Source organism: Erinaceus europaeus, chromosome 1 (genome assembly GCF_950295315.1).
Source record: "Erinaceus europaeus chromosome 1, mEriEur2.1, whole genome shotgun sequence".
Lineage (NCBI taxonomy): Eukaryota > Metazoa > Chordata > Mammalia > Eulipotyphla > Erinaceidae > Erinaceus > Erinaceus europaeus.
In genome coordinates this window covers 151227105-151243418 of record NC_080162.1, presented here as the reverse complement: position 1 = coordinate 151243418, position 16314 = coordinate 151227105, and positions in this window count along the sequence as shown.

Sequence of the window (16314 nt, the reverse complement as noted above, 5' to 3'; positions counted from 1 at the left end):
AGGGAAATGGGGACCCTCAGAATGGATACTTTATTGCTCTAGAGACAGCCCGGAGGGCCTTGGCCGCTGCTCCCATCTGGCCCACTGCTTTCACTGTTTAGCACCCCCAACCCCCAACACACACACATGATGCTATGTCAGTCCTGGGTCTGCTGAGTCAGGGTGTCTTCAGGTTGCCTCAGGGCACCCCTGACCTCCACTTTGCAATAGCTGGCTGGCAATCAGGTCTAGGAGGGATGTCCATGCCTCATGTCACAGGTCCAGCTCCCCTTGTGTTTAGAGGACCCCCCCCCCCATTCTTGCCCATCACCTCTGGCTGTTGGAAGTACAGGAGATAGAAGCTCTGATTCTTGAGGGTCACCACTTCCACAGCCAGCCTAGGGGACTGGCACAGCAGAGGACAGGCATGGGTCTTGTGGCTGATCTTCCTCCTGTTGGCCAGAAATCTCAGACCAGGTCTCTCCTCTGTTTCCCCACTACCCAGCCCTCATCTCTGTCTTAGACATTTTTTTTTTTAAATCCCCATTTGTAGTCAGGGCCTTGCACATTCATGATTTCATCTCCTTATATGTTTTATTTTGTTTTTGCCACCAGGGTTATCTTTAGGTCTCTGTTATCTCCAGGCCTGCGCAAGTCCACTGCTCCCAGCAGTCATTCCCCACTCTCTTTTTATTTGGTAGGACAGAGATAAATTGAGAATGAAGGGGGAGAGAGAGGGAGAGAGAGACACCTGCACCACCACTTCACTGCTCATGAATCTTACTCTCTGCAGGTGGAGACCAGAGACTTGAACCCAGGTCCCTGCACATGGTAATATGTGTGCTTACATGGGTGCACTGCCACCAGACTCAACCTGCTTCTGGGGGTCCCTGAACTCAGGGCCTGCATGTGGTCATCTATGCTTGCTTCATCCCCCACATGGGCCATACAGCTTGGCTGCCCCCACAGATTCAGGCAGAATCCAGCTGGCTCATTGGACACTGGGACACTGTTCTGACTCACTCTGCTAGGAAGATGGCATACCAGGGTCTCTTGGTACCTCTGTCTGCCTTGTCCTCAAGCACACTCTGAGGGCGATGTGTGCACTTGCTTCTGTCCTGAAGGAGGAGGAGGGGAAGAAGGAGAGGGATGAGGGGGAGGGAGAAGAAGGAGAAAATAAAAGGGGGGGACAGGAAGGAGGGAGGAAGGGGGGAGGGGACAGGAAAGAGGTGGAGGAGGAGGAGGAAGAGGAGGAGGAGAAAGAGGAGAGTGGGACCTACAGAGCCTAGTTGGCCTGAGAGGAAGCATTCAACAAGGGGTCACATTTCTGTGTGCATGGGGCAAGTTGTAGCCTTGAATATGGGTGATTTCACAGCTCCTGGCCTCGTTTTCATCCAGACAGAGACAGGGAGAGAGCACAGTGCTAGAGCTTCCCACAGGGCCATGGCAGCTCCCATGTGGCACCAGGGCTTGAACTCAGGCCACGCACACAGCAAGGCAGGCACCCTGCCTGGTGAGCTATGTCTCTGGCCCAGAGCTGCATTTCTTTACACCTTGCTCTGAATGCACATGCTCTTTTCAGTGACTGCATGGACAGAAGGCACAAATAACATTACCCCGACTGGAAATGTTCTTCGACACAACAGGCGACAGATGTCCCCAGGCCCTGTGTCCCTGTCTCTATGAGAGGCTGAACATCACTGTCCTGGAGGAGCTGTCTTTGCTGGCCAGAGTCACCTCTGGGGTAGCCAGCAGGATCTGGTGGTACTTTTGGCATTGGCCCACTGGGAGAATGCTTGTCATGCATGGGTGGGGGGGGGCTGTGCAAGGAAGGGAGTCAAGTTTCAAAGTGCCACATAAGTCCTTTTAGATGGTTCCACCCAGCTTCATTTCCTCCTGTACCTCTCCCTGAGGGCAGGCCTCCCAGAATCACATCATACATCTTCGAAGTACCCAGCCCCACTTCTGGAGTCACCTCCCTCTAGCTGATTCTGGAATGCCCTCTCTCCCCCATGCCCCTAGTCTTCCAGACACTGGTCTCAGGACTCAGCCAGATCACTCTAGAGCAGCTCAGCTGGGCCTCACCTCACCTTCAGCTTGTCTCTGGTGGGGTCTCCTGGAGAAATGGGGAGCAAGGGAAGGAGAAAGTGAGAAAGTCATCCAATGGGGGAGAGAGTTCTTGCAACGCAGAAGAGGTCTGACAACTGCTGGAGAAGGCTTTTTTATTTAGAAAGGGAAAAATAGTCAGGGCTGGTGAAATAGCTCACTTGGATAGTGAGTTGCATTACCATGTGTATGACCCAGTTTCCAGACTGGCTTCCACTGCATTGAAGGGAGCTTTGGCGCTATGGTGTCTGTCTCTGTCTCTGTCTCTCTCTCTGCCTCTATACAACAACATCAATAACAACAACAATAATAACTAATAAATAAATAAATAAATAATGGTAGTGGAATTTTTCCCTTAGGTGGGAAAAGCAATCACTTTTTCTGTCCTGGTCTTTTTCTAGGGTTCTGGAAATTAAGGAAGTGTGGTAAGCTAATCTCTAGGTGGAATGTTCACTGGACACGTGAGAAGGAGCAGGCAGCTCTGGAATTCGAGGGCTTCCTTTCCTCTGGGGGATCTGGCTGCCTTGGGGCAGGCAGTGCTGACTGCCCATTAATCTCCCATGGGGTCTGGAGGAGCTGGTCAGTGTTTGGGGCATGGCATCTGGCATTCTGTTCCTTCCCCACTGCTGTTCAGGGCTTCTAGTCAGTGTGGGGCTGTCATGTGTGGATTTCTTGAGTCCTCCTCTCATCCTCCAAGGCTTTCAGATCCCACTGTCCCTTTTTCTTTAAACATACATTTATTTATTTATTTATTTATTTATTTGTCTTCAGGGTTATCTCTGAGGCTCGGTGCCTGCACTACAAATCCACTGCTCCTGGAGGCCATTTTCCCCCCATTATTTTATTGTCTTTGTTGTTCTTATTATTGTTATTGTTGTCATTGCTGCTGTTGTTGTTGCATAGGACAGAGAGAAGTCAAGAGAGTAGGGGAAGACAGAGAGAAAGATAGACACCTACAGATCTACTTCACCACCTGTGAAGTGACTCCCCTGCAGGTGGGGAGCCGGGGGCTCAAACTGGGATTCTTACACAGGTCTTTGAGCTTTGCCCCACGTGCGTTTAACCCACTGTGCTACCGCCCGACTCCCTCTTTAAACTTTTTATTTCCACCAGGGCTTCACTGTGCAATTCTACCACTCCTTTTTGTTTGTTTGTTTTCTAAATAAAAGATAAGAGGCCCAGAGAAAGCAGAGACACGACAGTGTTGTTCCACCACTTGTGAAGCTTTGTCCTGTGCATGTCAGGCCCTAACTCATGGTAAGGGGTTTGTTCTATCCAGTCCCCCCCACTCCACCCTCTGGCCACTGAAATTATTGACTAAAGAGACAGACTGAGGCAGGAGCCCTCGCTGCACTCCCCTGCCTGCTGCTCCCAGCATGTTACTATGGCCTCAGTTCTTCTGAGTTCTGAACTTCCCACAGCCTGCCCTGTGCCAGCAGTGTCCCCTTCACCAGCAGGGTCAGAGCAGCTACAGACACTGGGTGGAGTGGGGGAGAGGAGTTGGGGGGCAGGGGCCATATGCACAGACCCTTGGCAGAAGGGTCTGAAGCCAGAGATACCTCATGTCACCCAATCAGCTTCTTCTTCTTCTAGCGTTTGCCCTTCTTCCGTAGCCAGTCAACAGCGTCAGGTTGAGCCTGATGTAAAGTTTCGAGACCTCCTTTGAATCTGGAGAGGTGGCAGTCGTTGACTATGTGGGTCATAGTCTGTCTGTAGCCGCAGGGGCAGTTCGGGTCGTCTCTGGCTCCCCAGCGATGGAACATAGCGGCGCACCGGCCATGGCCTGTTCGATAGCGATGGAGGAGGGCCCAATCATAACGTGCTAGGTCAAAGCCGGGTTGACGCTTGCAGGGTTCTGTGATGAGGTGTTTGTTCTTTACCTCAGCTGACTGCCAGCTCTATTTCCAAGAGACTGGAACAGAGAAGTTCAGTGTAGGCGTAGGGGACCAGATTGGGTGATGAGATGTCAAGCGTTGGACAGGGTGGGCGAAGATATCCGCGTATATTGGCAGGTCCGGTCGAGCATAGACGTGGGAAATGAACTTAGATGATGCCGCATCCCGACGAATATCTGGCGGGGCGATGTTGCTAAGAACTGGCAGCCATAGAACCGGGGTGGAACGGATGGTTCCAGAAATTATCCTCATGGAGGAATATAATTTGGAATCGACCAAGTGGACATGGGGGCTACGGAACCATACTGGGGCACAGTATTCTGCAGTGGAATAGCATAATGCCAGAGATGATGATCGTAGTGTGGAAGCGCTCGCGCCCCATGAGGAGCTGGCCAATCTTGCAATGATGTTATTCCTCGCGCCCACCTTTGCTGCAGTTTTTATGAGATGTTCGTGAAATGACAGAGTGCGATCAAGAGTAACGCCAAGGTAGACTGGCTGGGCTTCATGCCGGATTCTCGTATCGCCAAGCTGCACATTAAGCTCACGCGAGGCCGAGGCATGGTGTAGATGGAAAACAGATGATACTGTTTTTGCAGTGCTAGGGATTAGTCGCCATTTTTTACAGTAATCAGATATCAGAGACATGTCTTTCGTGAGTGTTTCCTCGAGGATGTCGAACTTGGATGCCTGAGTTGCACAGCAGATGTCATCGGCGTAGATGAACTTCCTTGAAGAAGTTTCTGGGAGGTCATTGATGTAAATATTAAATAGCGTAGGAGCCAGAACAGAGCCCTGGGGGAGGCCACTTGAGACAAGTCTCCATCTGCTAGACTTGTCACCCAGATGTACCCGGAATCTTCTGTTTTGGAGAAGAAACGATATAGTGTTGGCCACCCATGGAGGCAGGCATCTTGAGATCTTGACCAGGAGACCACGGTGCCAGACTGTGTCATTGGCTGCTGTGAGATCAACAAAGACAGCACCCGTCTTTAAATTCTTCTGGAATCCATTTTCAATGTAAGTTGAGAGGGCCAGGGCTTGTTCGCAGGTAGATCTTGCTGGGCGGAAACCAGCTTGGGCGGGTGATAGGAATTTCTCTGTAAGATGAGAAATACGTGACAGAAGCAGCCTCTCAAGGAGTTTGTAACACAGAGAGAGGAGAGAAATTGGTCTATAGCTGGCGGCCAGTGTTGGGTCTTTCTTTGGTTACCCAATCAGCTGTGAGGCTTGACCAGGGAACTTGGGGCCTGTCATGGAATTCACTACACTCCTTTGGTGCCCTGACCCTCTGCTGCCTAGGGGAGCTGCTAGAGGGGTCTCCTGGGCCCGTGGGTAGACCCCATGCTGGAGGCATGGTTTCTCTTGGTAGATGGTACTGAGGTGCTGCTATGGTGTAGCTGGTACCCCAAGTGCAGTGAAGGAAAACACACAGCACTGTGCATGAGGCCCATGTAGGGATCTCTCTGAGGACACAGTGTCTGAAGGGGGGAATCACTGCTGTGGGCATACCCCCATCCCTGAAGGTTCTGGTTTCTGGAGCCACAGGTCTGCAGGAACCAGTAGGCTGGGCCACCTTTTTTTTTTTTTTTTTTTTTAATTTTCATTGCCAACAGGGTTGTTACTGGGGCTCATGATAAATCCACTCCTCCTGGTAGTGATTTTTCCCCTTCCCCCCTTTCTTTTATTTGATAAGACAGAGAGAAATTGAGAGGGAAGGGGGATATAGAGAGGGAGAGAGAAAGAGACACACCTGCTCATGAAGCTTCCCTTCACCCCTGCAGGTGGGGACTGCAGGCTTGAACTTTTGTTCTTTTTTTTTTTGTCTCGAACTTTTTTTTTTTATTTAAGAAAGGAGACATTAACAAAACCATAGAATAAGAGGGGTACAATTCTGCACAATTCCCATAACCCGATCTCCATATCCCATCTCCTCCCCTGATAGCCTTCCCATTCTCTATCTCTCTGGGAATATGGATCCATGGTCTTTGTGGATTGCAGGGGGTTGAAGGTCTGGCTTCTATAATTGCTTCCTTGCTGAACATGGGCGTTGACTGGTCGATCCATACTCTTAGTCTGCCTCTCTCTTTCCCTAGTAGGATGAGGCTCTGAGGAAGTGGATCTCCAGTACACATTGATGGGTTCATCTGTCCAGGGAAGTCTGGTCAGCATCTTGCTGGCATCCAGAACCTGGTGACCGAGTGATGAAGCTGAAGGGTTGTCATTCCACACCTGAAGTCTCTGGTCACAGTCTGAAGTGAAGCATGCTGGGGTGGCACTCGTTGCATTGATTAGGTTGTGATCTGCGGATGCAATATTATTTGATTTGTTCGACTTGTGTTTTCTTTTCTAATCTTGTTTTTCAAATTCGGCCTGAGAGTGAGATCATCCCATATTCATCCTTCTGTTTCTGACTTATTTCACTCAACATGATTTTTTCAAGGTCCATCCAAGATCGGCTGAAAACGGTGAAGTCACCATTTTTTTTTACAGCTGAGTAGTATTCCATTGTGTATATATACCACAACTTGCTCAGCCATTCATCTGTTGTTGGACACCTGGGTTGCTTCCAGGTTTTGGCTATTACAAATTGTGCTGCCAAGAACATATGTGTACACAGATCTTTTTGGATGGATATGTTGGGTTCCTTAGGATATATCCCCAGGAGGGGAATTGCAGGGTCATAGGGTAGGTCCATTTCTAGCCTTCTGAGAGTTCTCCAGACTGTTCTCCACAGAGGTTGGACCAAATGACATTCCCACCAGCAGTGCAGGAGGGTTCCTTTGACCCCACACCCTTTCCAGCATTTGCTGCTGTTACCTTTTCTGCTGTATAACATTCTCACAGGAGTGAAGTGATATCTCATTGTTGTCTTGATTTGCATTTCTCTGACAATCAGAGACTTGGAGCATTTTTTCATGTGTTTCTCGGACTTTTGGATCTCTTCTGTGGTGAATATTCTGTCCAAGTCCTCCCCCCATTTTTGGATGGGGTTATTTGTTGTCTTGTTGTTGAGTCTGGCAAGCTCTTTATATATGTTGGTTATTAAACTCTTATCTGATGTATGGCATGTAAAGATCTTCTCCCATTCTGTGAGGGGTCTCTTGGTTTGGGTAGTGGTTTCTTTTGCTGTGAAGAAGCTTTTTAATTTGGTGTAGTCCCATAGGTTTATACTTGCCTTAGTCTTCCTTGTAATTGGATTCGTTTCATTGAAAATGTCTTTAAAATTTATGCGGAAAAAAGTTCCGCCAATATTTTCCTCTAAGTATCTGATAGTTTCTAGTCTAACATCCAAGTCCTTGATCCACTTGGAATTTACTTTTGTATTTGGTGAAATACAGTGATTCAATTTCATTCTTCTGCATGTTTCAACCCATTGTTTCCAACACCATTTGTTGAAGAGACTCTGCTTTCCCCATGTAATAGTCTGGGCCCCTTTGTCAAAGATTAGATGTCCATACGTGTGGGGCCTCATTTCTGGGCTCTCAATTCTATTCCACTGGTCAGTGTGTCTGTTCATGTTCCAGTACCAAGCAGTTTTGATGACAATGGCCCTATAATATAGTTTGAGATCTGGGAGTGTGATGCCTCCAGTTCTGTTCTTTTTTCACAAGATTGTTTTGGCTATTCTAGGTCTTTTCTGGTTCCAGATAAACATTTGTAGCATTTTTTCTATTCTCCTAAAAAATGTTCTTGGGATCTTGATGGGGATAGCATTAAATTTGTAGATTGCTCTGGGTAATATATTCATTTTGATGATGTTAATTCTTCCAACCCATGAACATGGAATATCTTTCCACTTCTTTGTGTGAACTTTTGTTCTTGTGCAGTGCAATATGTGCTCTCAACTGGGTGTTCCATCTCCCACCCCTTTTTTATTTTTATGTTTTTAGATAGAAACAGAGGCAGAGAGAGTGAAAGAGACCACAGCATTGACGCTTTCTTCAGTGAGGTGAGGGCTGGGCTTGAATCTGGGTCATGCATATGGCAAAGCAGCACATTATCCAAGTGAGCTATTTTACAAGCCTCTGGACCACCTTTAGGCTGCCTTCTTAGCATAGCTGGGCCTGCCACCACCTGACTGTCCTCGAGGCCTTTCCTCCTGCCTGATCATAGGTGACCAACCAGCCTTAGCCATGAGGAAGATCAAGGAGCTGTTCAGTAAGGAAGCAGGTTTGGGGGTTCTCACTCTTCTGACTACTAGGCCTCACCCCTCTTTACCTCCATGAAACTCCCCTTGGTCCCCCACCATCCTCCAAACATCCCACCCCTATGGCCTGATACACCTGATACACCTCCTGAGTCCTACTGGTCTGCTCCACTCTGGCTTCCAGGAACCCACACCTCTGCCACACACATCCCCACCCACCCCATTCTCTGACCTATATGTTCCTTCCTGGCCTGCAGGCAAGGGGGAGACACCCTGAAGTCTGTGACTCCCAAGTTCCACTCATGATTTTTCTAAGATGCTTTGCACTTGGGTGACAAATTCATTCATTCATGCATGCTTGTGGCATTCACTTCAAACCAGGCATGGATGCTGTGTTCAACAGACAAGTCCAGGGCCTCCCTATGTCCACTGCCATGACAGGTCCCAGATGCCCCCAAGAAGGGGATCCTGCCTGGGTATGGGATGTCCAGAGGTCCAGGCTGTGAGGGAGGGGGTGCTAACCTTTAGGGGAGCATGGGGGCATGACCAGATCCTTCAGCTGCTTGACATTGGGAACCCAGAAGGCCCCAGGGCCCGTTGTGGGCTCCACCCGCCCCTCCCACCCCCCACCCTGTGGCCACTCAGGCCCATCCTTGCCCAGGCTCGCCTCTTCACAGAATTTATGCTGCTGTTGCCCTGGGAACGTTCCATGGAAAGTGTCGGGTGGGGTGGGTGGGAACAGGCCAGGGCAGGCCGCAGACGCCCAGGAGGTGGAGGGGTACAGACGCATCTCCAGGGAGGGGCTGCCTGTCCCACACACGGGGGGCCCACCCTGTCATTGCTGTTCCTGTCTGCTCCCACCAAAGGCCTGGGAGTACCCAGTGTGGGGGCCTCAGGGACTGGGAGGAGCTCAGTCCAGTGCAGGCTGTGTCCTCACCCCAGAACGGACGTACCTCATGTTCACCTAGTTGCCATGCTCTGTCCACCCCAGGCCTTTGCCTGGGGCTGGGTACCCCTTCTTCTGCATTATCCTCTTTTTTTTGAAATATTTATTTATTGTTGTAGTTATTATTATTGTTGTTGTTGATGTTGTCATTGTTGGATAGGACAGAGAGAAATGGAGAGAGGAGGGGAAGACAGAGAGGGGGAAAGAAGATAGACACCTGCCGACCTGCTTCACCGCCTGTGAAGCAACTCCCCTACAGGTGGGGAGCCGGGGTCTTGAACCAGCTTGCTTTTTGTACCACGTGTGCTTAACCCACTGTGCTACCGCCTGACTCCCTGCATTATCCTCTTATGGGGAGTGGGTAGAGACAGACACCCATGTGTCTATCTGCCTCCTATCTGAGATAGGGTGTGCTCAGGTTCTGGGGGAGCCTTCATAGTTCTGAGCAGGTCAAACTAGAGCCCTGTGGCAGCCTCAGCTGCTTCTGTGGGGCACATGGGAGCCTGAGCTAAGGCCCCTGTGGAACAGTGCTGTGAACCCCGAGGGGGAGGAGGTCGCAGGCCTGACCCTGTCCCCTCTTGCTCTGAAACCTGTCAGTTCACATACTGCAATATTGGGTTCTGGAGTCACAGTGTGTGGAGTATGTAAGCCCTTCACTCATTTTCAGTGCTCTCACAGGGTCTTTGCACAGGCAACTGTTTCCCTGGCCACAACCTTCAGCCTTGATCTTCACTTGCATATTGAAGCTGATGCCCCCTGGTTACCCAAGTCCCCTCTCTACTCCTCCTGCTGCATATCTGTGACCTTGATCAAGTTGGGGTGCTTGTCACTGAGTTGGAATGGACCCTCAGCAGGGTGGACACAGCTCAGTCAGCCCTCGGCAAGCCTGGAACAGTGATTGTCCCTGGAGCAGGCTGTGGTGCGGCTGACGGTGGTAGTGGGCCATGGGGCAGGAGCTGCAGGGCCAGCCATCAGCTTGTCGGAGCTGATGTGGACAGTGTCTGGTAGGGTCTTGGAGGCACTCTGCCCAGGTGCGTGGCTCAGACAGTAGCTGGGGGCAGGAAAGGGCCTTTGTTTCCTCCAGGTTTGTGCTCAAGGCCCATGGGTACAGCTGGACTCCTACCTGAGGCTCTGCCCACCGAAGGGGGTGGCGGTGGCTTGGAGCCCAAAGGAAGGCTCTGGCAAGGGTCTTGGGGCTGGGGGTCCCCCAGGAGGTAGGTTCAGGAAGAGAGCCAGTTGCCTTCCTGGATTGGCAGCTGTCATGTTGAAATAAGACACCTTCTCTTGCCAGCTACAAAGATCAACTGAGGAGCGGTGTGGAAAGAAGAACAGTTCGTGCCTTGTCAGTAACAGGGGCCCCCGAGAGTTTGAGAACCCTAAGATCCTGAGAGAGAAGGTCGCCCCAGGCCCCTGTTCAACACCAAGTCTGATAGGCTGAGAGAGGGAATGAGAGGAGAGAGGGGGAAATGTTGGCACAGGAAAAGGAGGGAGAGGCAGTGAGCCAGGGCTGGGGTGGGGTCTCTGGGCTGGCCTGAGCTGCCTGCCTACCCACGCCACTCTGGCTCCACCCTGTCTCAATCTGCATGTTTCAGCAGCTCCAGAGGCAAAGAAAAAAAAAAATCAGAAAATCTCACTGCCCCTCACTGGTTCTAAGCAGATACAGGGCCTCCATTTGAGCTCCAAACCAATCAGGGTCTTGGCAAGGGGGCCAGGGGCAGACACATTGCCTGGCATCCACAGCCCCATTTAGAGCACATATACCATGTAGAAAATCTGTCCAGCTCAGCTCCTGGGCAGTGTGCCCCCCCACATACCCGGCATGCTCCAAGCCCTGCCATCCCCTGATGCTTCCTGGGCAGCAGTCCTGAGACCACCTCTTCTGCCAGTGGCTTGGGGTGGAAAGTTCCATAGCCTGTTTGTGTGGGCCTCGGGGCCCCCTGCCAGCTCCCTTTCTCAAAGTGTGCAGGGCCAGGCTGTTTTCTGAATGTTGTTTGTTTCTTTTTTTCTTATTTATTTTTCCTTTCCTCACTGTGACTTCCATGTTCTAGGCTGCCTTTTTTCAGATAGAGACAGAGGGAAATAGAAAGAGAGATCCCAGTACTGATGGTTCCTTCAATGCTGTGGGGGCCAGGTTTGAACCTGGGTTGTGTGGCCAAGTAGGCACACTATCCAGGTGATCTGTCTTGCTGGCCTGGGGTCTGCTATTGAAGTTGCCCTCAGCCCCCATTTCTTTGCCTGAATTTCTGTCCATTAAGGTGGTATAGGCTGTGAGGGACAGACATGTCACCAAAGGCAGTCGGAGCTGAAAGGGGATCTGTGAGACCAGGGATGTGAGGACAAGTAGGGCTGTGATGGCCGGGTTGCCGCAGATCACCCTCCTCGGCTGTGTTCTCTGCCATTGGGTTGCACCCTTGGGTTCCAGGCAGCTCCAGCCTGGGCTCACATCAGCAGGCAAAAGGAGACCCACCTACCTATCTCCCAGAAGTTCCAGAAGGCTTACAATGCTTGGGGCTGGACTCCATGCTGTCATGGGCTAAAGGAACCCCAGGAGGAGATGTTGCAAACCCAGTGCGGTGCTTACATGGCCTTATTTGGAAGTGTTGGAGGGCTCTGCAGGTGACAGAAGCAAGGAGAGGTGAGGTCATCCAGGTGGCCCCCAGCCAAGAGAACCATGACAGCTTGTGGCTCAGAATTAGAGAGATGGCCAGGTGATGACAGAAGCAGCCCCAATCTGCAGTGATCAGGCGTCAGGTTGGCCAGAGAGAGGGTGTGCCGGCCGCCCTGGCATTTCCTAGCATGCCAGGGCTGATGGCCACTGGCCTCCAGAGCTTCCAGTGAATTCTTGCTCTTTTGGGCTCTGGGTTGTAATGCTTTGTTGTGGCAACCCCAGAGGGTAACAGACCGCACTGTGGACCTCCTTTGGTGGCCTAGATGAAGTCACACACTCCTTCTTGGGGTGGGGATGTTAGCACCCCAGATACACCCATGGCCTGAAGGTTGGGAAGGGGCCCTCTTAGTGGCTGGGGAAAAGGAGGGTTCTGTGTTATATGCCATGTAGACAGTGGTCTGTGGGAGGAGGGGACACACTGAACTGAGGCCACAAGACTGTTGTTAAGTCAAGTTCAAGGTCCCTTCTGTTTTCCCCTGAACCAGGCCTCAGCCATTCTGGACTGACTTTCAGTTAGATACGGTGTGTGTGTGTGTGTGTGTGTGTGTGTGTGTGTGTGTGTGTGTGTGTGTGTGTGTGGAGGGCATAGCACCAAAGTTGTCTCCAATGCAGTGGGAGCTGGGCTCAAACCTGGCTTATTTTTTGGGCAATCACCTGTTATTACCAGGCCTGAGGGCCTTGGGCCTCTCCCTTCCTTTCTCATGTCCTACTCTGGGCTCAACCCCCTACCCAGCCTCATTTCTGCCACTGTCCTTTTGCCTTTGGCTGGGACTGACCCCTTACTCACACTGTTGTCCATCCCTTCCCTCCAACTAGACTGGAAGTGTCTACACATGGCATCCTCATGACAAAGAACAGTGGTGCTCTAGAGTCTGCAGGACCATGGGGACATAGAGGGACAGAGGGGAGACATTAGTCCCTTCAGCACATGTGTGTGGCACCCTGTACTGGTCCTAGCCTTCCAGGGCCAGATGAGGACACTCTTCCAGCTCAGACTTAGCTTGATCACACCAGCTGGTTCTAGATGCAGGGCTGCTATGGCGAAGAAGGGACAGGGACAGTGGTCCTCAGATGGTTGGAGCACCTCTGGGTGACAGCAGAGGTACACCTTGGTGGCCAATCCTTGCAATGCTGTCCCCAGATTGTGAGAGGTAGGGTAGTACAGGGACCCCTGGGGAACCCTCCTCCCAGTGGGTCCATTATCTTGTGGGAGGCACAGATGTTTCCACTGAGTGTATGGTCACCAGGTGCCACCAGAGCCTCTGGGGCCCTCATGTCCAGAGACCAGCAGGAAGGGAAAGAGCAGGTGGTCTGGGAGGTGTCACAGTGGATAAAGCATTGGATTTTTAACTATGAGTTCCCAAGCAATCCCTGGCAGCACATGTACCAGAGTGATGTCCGGTTCTTTCTCTCTCTACTCTTATCTTTCTCATTATTAAATAAATAAAAATCTTTGTGAGGAAAAAAAAAGGGGAAAGAGCAGCATCCTGCTAGGCCTTGAAGGGAGAGCTGTGTGGGCTCAGCTGTGGTCAGTACAGAGCACGCTGGGAGCCCAGCTCCACTTGCAAGTCACTGGCACCTGTCCATAGGCAGGTACTGTCACACCCTCAGCAGGCACAAATGAGCTAGCCACCTAGGACCCAGCCCAAGGGTGTGATCACTCAAGGGAATCATGGATGAGGAGATAGGAGGGGCTGAGTGTCCAGTGGCTCCTGCAGGGCCCTGGCTCCCTTAGACCCCCTTAGGTTGGAAGACTTTGAGCCTAATGTCCTAGGGAGAAAGGGACACAAGTATCCCTCATAGTGGCCTTCCTTGGTGGGGGGGGGGGGCAGGAGGGTGAGAGGAAGGTATGATAACCCTGCCTCCTCAATGGAGATATTTGGAGAGAGTCTCCTGTTTCCCCATATTCCCCCAGGATGGACTTATATGGACTATGCTCCTCAAGGTGCTGCCCTCCCTTCTCTCCCCCTCCCTCCTCTCCCTTTCTCTTCCCTCTTCCTTTCTCTTCCCTCCCCATTCCTTCCTCTCCCTCCTCCCCTCATTCCTCTTACCTCCTCCTCCCTCCAACCTCCCTCCTCCCAATCCTTTCCCTCCCCCCCTCCTTTCACTCCTCCTCTTTTCTGGTTTCATTTTCTGATGAACCTGTGAACCGCTCTCACCCAGATCCTGTTTCAAACCGGTCCATCTCCACCCATCTCTGAGTGATGACCATCCCCCACTTTGTCTACTTAGATACTGTCAGAATCTCAGTGGCTGACAGGACCTCTCTGCCCTTCCTCCCCATACGGCAAGGGGCACAGTGGGTGCCCCTGAAGTGACTTAATGGGTAGAATCAGGCCAGGTGTGCAGGCATCTGAGCAAAATGAACTTGGGCACTAGAAGTGGCTCTCTGCCAGCTCTGCACCAAAGAGTTGGGTTTGGGCTAGGACCACCCACTACTCGGATGGCCAAATCACATCCAAGAGTAACCCTGGTGGAAGGGGGGGCAGGGACAGAGGGTAGTCATCCAGGGCCCCTATTGCTTGAGTGTCCCCAGGCTTACACCAGGTCCTCCAATTCAGTACCCTCTCAGTCTCCCAGCAATCTGTTCTGTTTAAGTTGCTGTCATAACTAGGACCTGATGGCACCCGGAGGGTGGGGGGGGGCACAACCCATAGCAGAACAGCAGGAGGACTTCAGAGGTGAGACCTTCATCTAGAGAAGGCTTCTGGGAAGCCAGGCACTCCTGGAGCATCCGCCATGAGGCTCCCACACCAGACCACTCCCATGCTGAGATCTGAGCCAGCCCAGAGGAGACAGGCACCACTCACAGCCCAGAGGCCGCTCCACTTTCCAGAGGGATTAGGGCAAAGCCTGGCTGTACAAGGGTCAGGCTTGAATGTGAGTTTGGATTCTGTGTCACCTCAACCCCTGGGGTGCAGGCCCTTTGAGGCACCCTGGCAGGAGCTCAGCTGGGCCTGGACAAGCTGCTGGAGCTGAGCACCTTGTCACCCCACTGCCCACCTGTGGTGGCCTTGAGCCAGGAGCAGGGTGTCGGTGTCCCTCCAAGCCTCTTTGCTCCTCACTGAGCCACCTAGGGGGCTGCCTCCTGCTGTTGTGGGGACCCACTCTCTAGGTGGCTTGGAGGTCTCCTTCAGGCACCATGGCAGGCAGCCTAGCTGGATGTGGGGGAGCCTCTTAATGCCCTTCTTTCTAGCTGCTGTCATCTGCTCCCCCCCCATACTGACCTGTGGCAGGTGAGCTTTGAGGCTCTGGGTAGGGGTGAGTACATGGGTAGGGAGGTGGGACTGGGCTTACCTGTGCTAGTCAATGCCAGCTGACTTACCCAGCTTTGTGGGCAGTCAACTGATGACTCATTTTATGGTGGCAGTTTATTGTGGCTTTCCTGGTCACCTGGGTCACCTCTTCCACAGCCCAGGAGCCAAAGGGCCTGTCTTCAAAATGGGATCAAGGGATGAGTGGTAGCTCACCCAGCAGAACACATGCTGTACCATGCATGAGGACCTGGGTTCAAGCCCCTGGTCCCCACCTGCATGGGGAAAGTTTCATGAGCAGTGAAACAGTGCTACAGGTCTCTGTCTCTTCCCATCTCTCTCTCTCTTTCTCTCTCTCTCTCTCCCTCCCTCCCTCCCTCCCTTCCTCTCTGTTTCTCTTTCTCAACTTATATCCAAAAGAAAGAAAGAAAAAAGGGAAAAATAAAATGGCCACCAGGAGTGGTGGAGTCCATTGGATCTGGTAGGGATCCAGTTACTTAGAGAAAAGAGTATGACTCAGTTGCCCTGCCTGTGAGCCTCACAGACTCCACCTTGCTCTCTTTTCTGGGGTTCTGGGAGTCATCAAAGTGACTGAGTCCCAGGAAGAGTAGTGCCCTCCCTTTTGCACCAGTTTCTCAGAAGGGGGTAGACCTGAGCTGGTGACAGCCCATGGAAAACCCACAGTTTGTGTCTTCCGGGTTCCACTGTCATTACCAATGTTTATATTAGCAAGGGTTATCCTGTCCTCTGAAATGAATTCACATGGATCATTTGAGGCTGGCATCTGAGACTCTGCCTGTGTTTCTGATCAGCTTTGATCCTCATGGTCAAAAGACGGCTGCTGGGGCTCCAGGTGTCACATCTACATGCCAAACTGGAAAAAGGGAAGTTGAGGAGACAAAAGGAGACTTCCCTTGGGCCTTGTTTCTCAAAGTGTGAAATTAAATGCCCCCATGAGGGGCAGCTTAGCAGCATCAACCAGAACTGTTGGTGTGCTCAGCTGGGATCCTAGCCAGTTCTAGGGATTTCTTGATGACACATCTGAGCTCTCTAGAAATGACTTTGTTTAACGTTACTCAGAGCCACCTGGCAGGGGCAGGCAATTAACAATGATTCAGATATCCTGGGGGACAATTAACCAGTCACATTTCAGCTGTACCACTGATAAGGGATGCCGTGAAGAAGGAAGGGAGATTCTGGCACTGCACTGGAGAGATCTGCCATCATGTTCTAGGACAAGGTACACTATTCTGAAGGAAAGGGAGCTTATTAGTGTCCTGTGGGTGCTGTCACTAGTTGCCCCAGACTTGGTGCCT